Consider the following 12,858-nt stretch of genomic DNA (forward strand, 5'->3'; position numbering starts at 1 on the left):
CCTGATACACATACAAACACCACTCCCACACACTCAATACAATATAAAACACCCACCCACATCACCCACAAACCCCACGACAAAAATTGAGAAAGAAGCACACAGAGAGACACCACCATCAACAATACTAGCATCCACAGACACACAACACCATCACTCACACAACATCTACGCACCTCAGACAACACACACAAACACATCCCCTCACACATCACAACACACCCCACCCCACACATCACCCACACCACACCATGGCACCGCAGAGATACCCCAGGTTCTTTGAGGAGGAGCTCAGGGTCATGGTGGAGGAAATCATCCGGGTAGAGCCACAGCTATTCGGATCACAGGTGCAGCACACCTCCATAGCTAGGAAGATGGAGCTATGGCACAGAATCGTAGACAGGGTCAACGAAGTGGGACAGCATCCAAGAACACGGGATGACATCAGGAAGAGGTGGAACGACCTACGGGGAAAGGTGAGTTCCGTGGTGTCAAGACACCAGATTGCAGTTCAGAGGACTGGTGGCGGACCTCCACCTCCTCCCCCACAACTAACAACATGGGAGGAGCAGGTCTTGGCAACACTGCATCCTGAGGGCCTCGCAGGAATAGCAGGAGGAATGGACTCTGGTACGGCAAATCTTAACTATTACATCCCCCACCCTACCTGCATGCTATCACATACCCCACTCTCACCCCCATCACTCCAACACCTCACATATGCCCCACTATCACAACCCACACATCCCAATACCAAGCCCTGCATGCAACAACAAAGCATAGACACACATCACCAAAGCATGTAAACTACAGATACCCACACAGATCCCCAAATCAACTATCACACAAGGTCCTACACAAGAATGCAAGCACTGCAGTACAGGGTCACCCACCCTTTGCACGCAATGGCACACACAGATGCAAAATTCATGCCTTTACACCCCTGCAGGACCCCTACCCAACGTCACTGGACAGAAGGTTCCAGACATGTCCACTCCCCCCACAGAATTGGCCCACAGTGATGACAGCAGCTCTGTCCAACTGGATCAAGATGACCAGCCCGGCCCATCTGGGACCTCGGGACAGTCGGTTCTCCTGACACTGGCACATGCCACCACAGAGCCTCCCCCTCAGGAAACACCAGCACAGCACCCACCCAGTGGGTCCCCAGGACACGTCAAGAAGCAGTGTGTCCACCACTACAGGGAACCCAGGCAAACCCACCAACCCAGGACAATCAGGGACCTGGGGGCAGTGGCAGTGGGAACACGATTCAGGGGACAGAGGAACAGGAAAACAGGGGAACTGGGAGGACTGCTGTGCGGCAGGGGGAGGACAGGCCCAGGGAACCCACTCTCCATGAGACCCTCTCCAACATCATGGGAGCGTACCATCATTCCCAGGAGACGATGGCAAAGGTACTGGCCAAGTTTTAGGAGACCCAGAGGCTGCAGGAGGAACAGTATTTGGGGATCAGGGCGAAACTCAAGTCCATCAACACCACCCTCGTCACCATTGTAGGGGTGCTGAAGGACCTTGTGAACACCAGGAGGGATACTGTGGCATAACAAGGGGCCCCTGACACTAGCCTGGATTATGAAGAGCCCGCCACCTCCGCTGGCGCTAGTGGACAGGAGGCACCACCACAGGACCACGACACCAGCACCCCACCCCCTGCAGGTGGAGAACCACCTGCAAACAGTCCCTGAGATCCAGGACAAAGACAGAGAATAATTCCAAGACCCCCACCAGGAAATGAGACCACCCTGAATGTCATCCTTCTGTCCCACTTCGTCACCCTGTCCATCCATCAAATGCCCTAGCTCCACTTCCTATGCCCCTTTAGACAATGCACCTGTGAAACAAATAGACTGGACTCTGCCATGAACAATCCTCCACCATCACCCTAGCCCATTTTACAACCCCCTCCACTATTTTGCACTGAAATAAAAACCCTAGAATCACAAAACAAGCTGGAGTCAGTCTGTGCTTTCACAAATGTGTATTTGCAATAAATAAGGAAAATAGCAATGTCGATTGTATTGTCAACATACCTATGTCACACAGCTCTAGTCAATGAGGTAATATAGCAGAGGTCACACAGAGGGCCCACATCTGTGAAATGGAAAGGCAAAGTGACAAGTCAGGGTCCATACACTGGGTGAAAGTGACAGACATATGATAGGTCTAACAATTGTATGAGATGTGTGAGCCAGTGACATCTACATACCTGTGTCTCACTGGAAGTATTGCTGGGTAACGTTGTTTCTGTTGTCGATATCCTCTTCTTCTGCCTCCTCTTCTTCACTGTCCACAGGCTCCACAGCTGCAACAAGACCTCCTTCTGGACCATCCTCCTGCAGAAAAGGCACCTGTCATCGCAACGCCAGGTTGTGCAGCAGACAGCAGGCCACGATGATCTGGCACACCTTCTTTGGTGAGTAGTAGAGAGAACCACCTGTCATATGGAGGCACCGGAACCTGGCCTTCAGGAGGCCGATGGTCCTTTCGATCACTCTCCTAGTTCGCCTATGTGTCTCATTGTAGCGTTCCTCTGCCCTTGTCTGGGGATTTCTCACTGGGGTAAGTAGCCATGACAGGTTGGGGTACCCAGAGTCACCTGCAAATGTGGAGGGACACACCCTAACCTGTAGGGACAACCCGAGACCCAGACAACTATTCACAGGGTATAGGGTCCTTGTCCTCACCTATTAGCCACCCACGGTGCCTCTGGAGGTGCCCCTTCACATAAGAGATGCTGCTATTCCTCAGAATGTAAGCATCATGCACTGAGCCTGGAAACTTGGCATTCACATGGGAGATGTACTGGTCGGCCAAACACACCATCTGCACATTCATTGAATGGTAGCTCTTCCGGTTTCTGTACCAATGCCACATGTGTCCCATCAATGGCAAGGGTAGGTCGCTCCCCCTGCCGCTGCAGCTCCTCCAGCTCCTCCAGGTTCCTGAGTTCCTGAGACCCACCTCACAGTAAGTACCCCCCACCTCCCAGCCCCTCGCTCTGCCCCGCGCTACTCACCCTCTCTCCTGCTCCTGCTTCTTTTCTTCTTTTCTTCTTCTCTGTTCGTCCTCCTCGCTCCTCGTCTGTAATCTTCTTCTGTACTCTTCTTTTCCCCGTCTTCTCTCTTCTTCTGTGTGCTTCTCAGCCTCTCCTGTCGCCTCTCTTCTTCCTCATCTTCTTCTGTGGTCTTCTGCCCTCTGTTCTTCGTTTTCTGTATCTTCTTCTGTGTTCTTCTGTTCTTCCGGTCTTCCTTTCTTCTGTTCTTCCGGTCTTCTGTTCTTCTGTTCTTCTGTTCTTCCGGTCTTCTGTCTTCTATCTTCTGCCTTCGGCTCTTCTGCCTCCTCCGTCTTCTTCTCCCCGCGCCTGCCCTCCTGCTCCTGCCTCATCCCCCTCCCTCACTCGCATCCCCCTCTCTATCTCCCCTATCTAACCCGTTCACTATCTACCTCCCTCACTCCTCCTATATACCTATCTCTCTATCTCTCTATCCCACTATCTAACTCCCTCACTCTCCACCTCCTCCAATCTTCCTATCGCTCTATCTATTTCTCTATCTATCGATTTCTGTATCTATTTTCTCTATCTATTTCTCTATCCCTTCCCCCCTCCCGCCACCCCCTCTATTACCTATCTTCCTATCCTCTCACTCTACCTCTCACCCTCACCCGCCTCTACAACCCCCCCTCCCCTATCTTCACAACCCTACTCCTATCTTTCTCCCTAATCTCCTAAACCTCCTAACACTCACCCCCTCCACCCTTAAACCCCCCTCCCCAGCTCTTCTCACTCTACCTGTCCCCCCTCCCTCGCGCTTTCCCGCCGCGACCTCATGCACGCCCCGCCCCCAGCTCCCATTCGCCCCCAGCTGACCCCCCCCTCCTACCTCATATGGCGGCCGCTGCGCAACAGTGGTAGCGACCCTTGACCCAAGTGTAGGTCGCTCCCCCTGCCGCTGCAGCTCCTCCAGGTTCCTGAGTTCCTGAGACCAACCTCACAGTAAGTACTCCCCACCTCCCAGCCCCTCGCTCTGCCCTGCGCTACTCACCCTCTGTCCTGCTCCTGCTTCTTTTCTTCTTCTCTGTTCTTCCTCCTCGCTCCTCGTCTGTAATCTTCTTCTGTACTCTTCTTTTCCCCATCTTCTCTCTTCTTCTGTGTGCTTCTCAGCCTCTCCTGTCGCCTCTCTTCTTCCTCATCTTCTTCTGTGGTCTTCTGCCCTCTGTTCTTCGTTTTCTGTATCTTCTTCTGTGTTCTTCTGTGTTCTTCTGTTCTTCCGGTCTTCCTTTCTTCTGTTCTTCCGGTCTTCTGTTCTTCTGTTCTTCTGTTCTTCTGTTCTTCCGGTCTTCTATCTTCTGCCTTCGGCTCTTCTGCCTCCTCCGTCTTCTTCTCCCCGCGCCTGCCCTCCTGCTCCTGCCTCATCCCCCTCCCTCACTCGCATCCCCCTCTCTATCTCCCCTATCTAACCCGTTCACTATCTACCTCCCTCACTCCTCCTATCTACCTATCTCTCTATCTCTCTATCCCACTATCTAACTCCCTCACTCTCCACCTCCTCCTATCTTCCTATTTCTCTGTCTATTTCTCTATCTATCGATTTCTCTATCTATCTATTTTCTCTATCTATTTCTCTATCTCTCCCCCACTCCCGCCACCCCCTCTATTACCTATCTTCCTATCCTCTCACTCTACCTCTCACCCTCACCAGCCTCTACAACGCCCCCTCCCCTTTCTTCACAACCCCACTCCTATCTTTCTCCCTAATCTCCTAAACCTCCTAACACTCACCCCCCTCCACCCTTAAACCCTCCTCCCCCAGCTCTTCTCACTCTACCTGTCCCCCCCTCCCTCGCGCTTTCCCACCGCAACCTCCTGCACGCCCCCGCCCCCCAGCTCCCATTCGCCCCCAGCTGACCCCTCCCCCCCTCCTACCTCATATGGCGGCCGCTGCGCGAAAGTGGTAGCGACCCTTGACCCAAGGGTAGGTCGCTCCCCCTGCCGCTGCAGCTCCTCCAGCTCCTCCAGGTTCCTGAGTTCCTGAGACCCACCTCACAGTAAGTACCCCCCACCTCCCAGCCCCTCGCTCTGCCCCGCGCTACTCACCCTCTCTCCTGCTCCTGCTTCTTTTCTTCTTTTCTTCTTCTCTGTTCTTCCTCCTCGCTCCTCGTCTGTAATCTTCTTCTGTACTCTTCTTTTCCCCGTCTTCTCTCTTCTTCTGTGTGCTTCTCAGCCTCTCCTGTCGCCTCTCTTCTTCCTCATCTTCTTCTGTGGTCTTCTGCCCTCTGTTCTTCATTTTCTGTATCTTCTTCTGTGTTCTTCTGTGTTCTTCTGTGTTCTTCTGTTCTTCCGGTCTTCCTTTCTTCTGTTCTTCCGGTCTTCTGTTCTTCTGTTCTTCTGTTCTACTGTTCTTCCGGTCTTCTGTCTTCTATCTTCTGCCTTCGGCTCTTCTGCCTCCTCCGTCTTCTTCTCCCTGCGCCTGCCCTCCTGCTCCTGCCTCATCCCCCTCCCTCACTCGCATCCCCCTCTCTATCTCCCCTATCTAACCTGTTCACTATCTACCTCCCTCACTCCTCCTATCTACCTATCTCTCTATCTCTCTATCCCACTGTCTAACTCCCTCACTCTCCACCTCCTCCTATCTTCCTATCTCTCTATCTATTTCTCTATCTATCGATTTCTCTATCTATCTATTTTCTCTATCTATTTCTCTATCTCTCCCCCCTCCCGCCACCCCCCTATTACCTATCTTCCTATCCTCTCACTCTACCGCTCACCCTCACCCGCCTCTACAACCCCCCCGCCTATCTTCACAACCCTACTCCTATCTTTCTCCCTAATCTCCTAAACCTCCTAACACTCACCCCCCTCCACCCCTAAACCCCCCTCCCCCAGCTCTTCTCACTCTACCTGTCCCCCCCTCCCTCGCGCTTTCCCGGCGCGACCTCCAGCACGATCCCGCCCCCCAGCTCCCATTCGCCCCCAGCTGACCCCTCCCCCCCTCCTACCTCATATGGCGGCCGCTGCGCGATTGCGTAGCGGGCGCGCCGCAGGCGCGCCAGAGGCAAGCCCGTCTGCGCCCGTCCGCGCCTGGCCCGCGCCTAGCGCCATGACCCCTGGTCCCCAGCTCTCCCAAGCCCCGCTGATCCGCTACGACCCCACCACACTCCACGCCCTCAACCCAGGACGCTCCAACACCTGCTTCCAAGCTCACCCCAAACGCACTCATGGTCCCTTCGCCTGCAACTCCTGCAAACGCATCTTCCACCACGCAACTACCACGACCACAAGCCCACGCGCCATCAATCACCTCAAGTGCATCCTAGTCAACGCTCGCTCCGTCCACAAGCACGCCGTTGAACTCTGGGACCTCCTGGACTCCACAGCACCGGACGTCGCCTTCATCACAGAGACCTGGATGAACGCCTCCTCTGCTCCAGACATCGCCACCGCCATCCCCGAAGGCTACAAGATCTCCAGGAAAGACTGCACCAACCAAGCAGAAGGAGGTATCGCCATCGTCTTCAAAGATTCCATCAGCGTCACCACCTCCACCGAAGACACCCCTCTCGCCGCTGAACACCTGCATTTTCAGATTCGCACCGACCTGAGGACCACCCTCAGAGGATCCCTCGTCTACCGTCCTCCCGGACCACGCGCCCCTTTCAGCGACGCCATCGCCGACTTCATCTCCCCGCACGCCCTCGCCTCACCGGACTACATCCTCCTAGGCGACCTCAACTTCCATCTGGAACAAAACAACGACCCTAACACCACCACCCTGCTCGACAACCTTGCCAACCTCGGCCTCAAACAACTGGTGAACACCTCCACCCACATCGCCGGACACACGCTCTACCCTATCTTCTCCGCCAGCAAACACGTCTTCTTCAGCCACACCTCCGCCCTACACTGGACCGACCACAGCTGCGTCCACTTCACATTCCGACGCGAGACCCGCCACCTCCGCACTCAACCCATCCCTCGTCGACAGTGGAACAAGATCCCTGAAGAACAACTCTTCTCCGCACTCGCCGCCAACCAACCCACCCTCACCACCGACCCCAACGACGCAGCCCTTAACCTCACAAACTGGATCTCCAACTGCGCAGACAACCTTGCTCCCCTCAAACGCACGCATCGACAGACCAACACCAAAAAACCTCTCTGGTTCTCTGACACCCTCAAAGAATCAAAGAAAACTTGTCGCGCCCTTCAGAAAGCCTGGCGCAAGGACCACACCGCTGACAACATGACCGCCCTCAAGAACGCTACCCGCGAACACCACCACCTGATCCGCGCTGCCAAAAGGAACTTTTTCACCGAAAGACTGGACAAAAACAGCCACAACAGCAGAGAACTCTTCAGCATCGTCAACAAGTTCTCCAACCCCAGCGCCAACGCCAACGCCGTCACGCCCTCACAGGATTTGTGCGAATCCCTCGCCACTTTCTTCCATCACAAGATCAGCGACCTCCACGACAGCTTCGGACACCAGACCCAACCAAACACCACCGAATCCGCACCCCCGGCCCTCACCCTCAACAACTGGACCCACATCAACACGGAAGAAACCAAATCCATCATGAACTCTATCCACTCCGGCGCCCCTTCGGACCCCTGCCCGCACTTCATCTTTAACAAAGCCGACGACATCATCGCCCCGCACCTCCAGACCGTCATCAACTCTTCTTTTTCTTCTGCTACCTTCCCCGAATGCTGGAAACACGCCGAAGTCAACGCCCTACTAAAGAAACCTACGGCTGACCCGAGCGACCTGAAAAACTTCCGCCGCATCTCTCTTCTGCCTTTCCCAGCCAAAGTAATAGAGAAGACCGTCAACAAACAGCTGACCACCTTCCTGGAAGACAACAACCTGCTCGACCCCTCACAAACCGGATTCCGAACCAACCACAGCACTGAAACCGCCCTCATCTCAGTCACAGACGACATCAGAACCCTGATGGACAACGGTGAAACAGTCGCCCTCATTCTTCTCGACCTCTCGGCTGCCTTTGACACCGTCTGTCACCGCACCCTAATCACCCGCATCCGCTCCACCGGGATCCAAGGCCAGGCCCTGGACTGGATCGCCTCCTTCCTCACAAACCGTTCCCAAAGAGTTTACCTCCCTCTGTTTCGCTCAGAACCCACCGAGATCATCTGCAGCGTACCTCAAGGCTCATCACTCAGCCCGACACTCTTCAATGTCTACATGAGCCCCCTCGCCAACATCGTACGCAAGCACGACATCATCATCACCTCCTACGCCGACGACACCCAACTTATACTCTCCCTCACCAAGGACCCTGCCAGCGCCAAGACCAACCTACAAGAGGGTATGAAGGACGTCGCAGATTGGATGAGGCTCAGCCGCCTAAAGCTGAACTCTGAAAAAACTGAAGTCCTCATCCTCGGCAACACCCCGTCCGCCTGGGACGACTCCTGGTGGCCCACAACCCTCGGCACCGCACCGACCCCCACAGCCCACGCCCGCAACCTCGGCTTCATCTTGGACCCTCTTCTCACCATGACCAAGCAAGTCAACGCCGTGTCCTCCGTCTGCTTCCTCACCCTCCGCATGCTCCGCAAGATCTTCCGCTGGATCCCCGCCAACACCAGAAAAACCGTGACCCACGCCCTCGTCACGAGCCGCCTGGACTACAGCAACACCCGCTACGCCGGGACCACAGCCAAACTCCAAAATCGCCTGCAACGCATTCAAAACGCCTCGGCCCGCCTCATCCTCGACGTACCCCGCAGCAGCCACATCTCCGCACACCTGAGACACCTGCATTGGCTCCCAGTCAGCAAAAGGATCACCTTCCGACTTCTCACCCACGCACACAAAGCCCTCCACGACAAGGGACCGGAATACCTCAACAGACGCCTCAGCTTCTACGTCCCCACCTGCCTCCTCCGCTCCTCTGGCCTCGCACTCGCTGCTGTCCCTCGCATCCGCCGCTCCACGGCGGGTGGGAGATCTTTCTCCTTCCTGGCGGCCAAGACCTGGAACTCCCTCCCCACCAGCCTCAGGACCACCCAGGACCACTCCGCTTTCCGGAGACTCCTAAAGACCTGGCTGTTAGAGCAACGATAACCCCCCCCTTTTCCCCTAGCGCCTTGAGACCCGCACAGGTGAGTAGCGCGCTTTATAAATGTTAATGATTTGATTTGATTTGATATGATGTTGAGGATATGTCCCAGGGCATAGAAGTCACCTTTCACTGTGGGCAAATCCTCCACCTGAGGGAAAACGATGTAGCTGCGCATGTGTTTCAGCAGGGCAGACAAAACTCTGGACAACACGTTTGAGAACATAGGCTGGGACATCCCTGATGCAATGGCCACTGTAGTTTGAAAAGACCCACTTCCCAGGAAATGGAGTACTGACAGGACCTGCGCTAGAGGGGGGGATTCCTGTGGGATGGCGGATAGCTAACATCAGGTCTGGCTCCAACTGGGCACACAGTTCATGGATTGTTGCACAATCAAGTCTGTAGGTGACTATTACGTGTCTCTCTTCCATTGTCGACAGGTCCACCAGGGGTCTGTACACCGGAGGATGCTGCCATCTCCACACCTGCCCCAGCGGACGTGCCCTATGGACGAGAACAGCGAGCAGAGAGTCAGCCAACACTGAGGTATTAAAAATAATCATTGCACACATTTGTCAATCCGCAATGTGCCTGTCACTGTGTGTATGCAAGGCCTGGATAGGTGTGACGCATTTAAAATTAATGCTATGTGGCCCCCTGAAATGGCGGCTGCCTGACCTGTAAGGTGGGACAAGGGGATATGAGGTAACTGCGCTGGCGTTGTACACCGCCACGGTAGGCGGTCGAAGACCGTGGCACAACCCTATTGGTCCCAGGAGCCAATGACGATGTACGCCGGCGGTGACAGTACGCAAAACCATGGACGTGACCCCCATTTTCTGTCTGTTCACTCACTTGATACCTGACCTTCGACAGGAGAGGACTTACGCTGCAAGTGCTGCTGTGACCTCAGTCTGGAAGCGACGAGGGCTCATGTGTCTGGGGAAAGGTCCCCCTGCCTTCACTTCGGAGGACTTGGAGAAGTTAGTGGATGGGGTCCTCCCCCAGTACACGCTACTCTATGGTCCTCCAGACAAACAGGTGAGTACACTGTGAGCATGCTGTATGGGCAATGCCTGTTTGGAGTGTTGTGGATGGAAGATACAGGTGGGGGGACTGAGGTCTGCATGAGCGGACGGTGAGTGTATGTGCGTCAGGGCAAGGGTGGGAACGTGGGTCAATGACTGTGATGGTCCGGACTGTTAAAGATTTTCCTTTTCCCCTGTACTATTCCTCTAGGTCAGCGCCCATCAGAAGCAGGATATTTGGCGTGCCATCGCCAAGGACGTCCCGACCCTGGGGGTCCACCACAGACGGAGCACCCACTGCCATAAAAGATGGGAGGACATTCGCCGCTGGAGCAAGAAGACGGCAGAGGCCCAGCTGGGGATGGCCTCCCAACGTGGGAGGGGTGCCTGTCGCACCATGACCCCCCTGATAATCCGGATCCTGGCGGTGGCCTATCCGGAGTTGGATGGGCGCTAGTGGGCATCGCAGCAGCCACAAGGGGGTGAGTACAGTCACATCCATCTGACTCTGCACGCATTACGAGGTATCTGGGTAGGGGAGGTGAGCTGTGGGTTCCCCTAGTCCAGGGCGAGTTTTGTTGGCAATGTCCCTTCGTGAGGCAGGCTATGTGGCACCCCAACCCCACCAGTGGGAAGAGCCAACTACACCTAGTCAGGCTCCTGTGAATTCCATGTGTGCAGCAATCGGGCATAGGCCTTGTATCCCATGTCCCTGTGATTAATTAGGGAACTCTAAGTGCATGGTGTAGTGCAGAGGGCTGCTGTGTCTGTAGTGTCCGTCAACTGTAGTGGTATTGCATGCACTAAACATGTCTTTCTTCTGTCTTTCCCCCCCTTTTTGTAGTCTCCCTGTTCTTGTGTGCATTAGCATCATCAGGCGGAGGAGCTGTGGCACCGGAGCAGGAGGGAGATGCATTCCACATGGCCCTGGATGGCGAGACAACGGAGTCTGAAGCCACCAGTGGGACGGAGGGTGAGGGGAGCTCCACGGTGGGAACAGGAGGTGACATCAGCGACTCTTCCTCTGATGGGAGCTCCCTTGCAGTGGCGGGCCCCTCTGTGCCCCCAGCATCAACAGATACAGCCGCCACCCCCCCTACCAGCACCACCCTCCCAGCATCCCCTCAGCATGTGTCCCGTGGATGCTCACCCAGGAGGGTGGGCATCTCCTTCGCCCCAGGCACCTCAGGCCCTGCCCCAGTCAGCCCTGCTGCCCTCAGTGAGGAGGCTATTGACCTCCTGAGATCCCTCACTGTTGGGCATTCTGAATGCCATCTAGGGTGTAGAGAGGCAGTTGCAACCAACAGATGCTTCCCTGGAGGGCATTCATTCTGGGCAGGCGGCCCAACAAAGAGCATTTCAGACTCTAACCTCAGAACTGATGGCAGCCATTGTCCCTGTGTCCAGCCTCCCCCCTCCAACTTCCTCCACCCAGACCCAATCCCCTGTACCTCAGCCTATCCCAAGCACACCATCAGACCAGCATGCACACACCTCAACACACAAGGGTGGCTCTGGCAAACATAAGCACCACACATCCCACAGGCACTCACACAAACATCATACCTATGCACACATACCAACATCCACTGCCTCACTGTGTTCCCCTCCTCCACATCTCCCTCCTCCTTCCCTGTCTCGTCTCCACTTACACCTGCTTGCACTACATCTTCAGCCACTACCTCCATCACCAACACGCCCATCACCACACACCGCTCATGTGCACTCACCACCCCACTACCATTCACACATCCCCTGTGTCCTCTACCAGTGTGTCTGTGAGCCCTCCTCCCAAACTACACAAACGCAGCCACACACCCACCCAACAGCCATCCACCTCACAACAGCCTCCAGCCCATGCAGCTTCACCCAAAGTCATCAAACGTACACCTCCTACAACCACTACCTCTTCCTCCACTCCCAAACCCCTCCATCTAGGGCCTGCCTTTCCAGGTCCCCACCCGGCACCTCAGCCACCACATCACTGGGCACAGTTGTGGCAGTAACTGCGGATTTTTGGAGTGCGCCAAACAACAGGGCTGCCAGTGTTCCACGGAACGAGGGCAAGGACATTCCTCCACCTCCAAAAGTAAAAACGTTGCCCACATCCCAGAGGGAGGAGGCGAAAACACCTGCCACCAAGGGCTCAGTCAAAACAAAGGTGGATAGTGGCAATACAGCTGCGCCACCATCCAAGGTGGAGAAGGGCCGGGAAAATCAAGGGCAGGTCCACTTCGACGCCAACCTGCACGGCGGACTAGACCTCCACCAGCACCGCCACCTGCACCGCCACCAGCACCGCAGTCACTGAGGCCGCCACCAGCACCAATGTCACTGAGGCCGCCACCAGCATCGCAGTCACTGAGCCCAGCACCACAGTCACTGAGGCCGCCACCAGCACCGTAGTCACTGAGCCCGCCACCAGCACCGCCGCCGCAAAGACCAGCACCAGCACTGCTGCCACAGAGCCCACCGCCAGCACCGACGCCACAGAGCCCGCCGCCAGCAGCGATGCCACAGAGCCTGCCGCCAGCACCGATGCCACAGAGTCCGCCGCAAGCACCGATCCACTGACACCGCCGCCAACACCGCCAGCGCCTCCACAACATCCTGAGCCAGTGGCACCACCGCAGACATGGCTGCCATCCCCAGTGGTCAGTCGTACGAGGCGGTGGTCAGTTCCAGGAGCCTGGGCAGCTTGCATGTTGCACCACTGTCA

The sequence above is a fragment of the Pleurodeles waltl genome, chromosome 10 (genome assembly GCF_031143425.1).
Source record: "Pleurodeles waltl isolate 20211129_DDA chromosome 10, aPleWal1.hap1.20221129, whole genome shotgun sequence".
NCBI classification, from domain to species: domain Eukaryota; kingdom Metazoa; phylum Chordata; class Amphibia; order Caudata; family Salamandridae; genus Pleurodeles; species Pleurodeles waltl.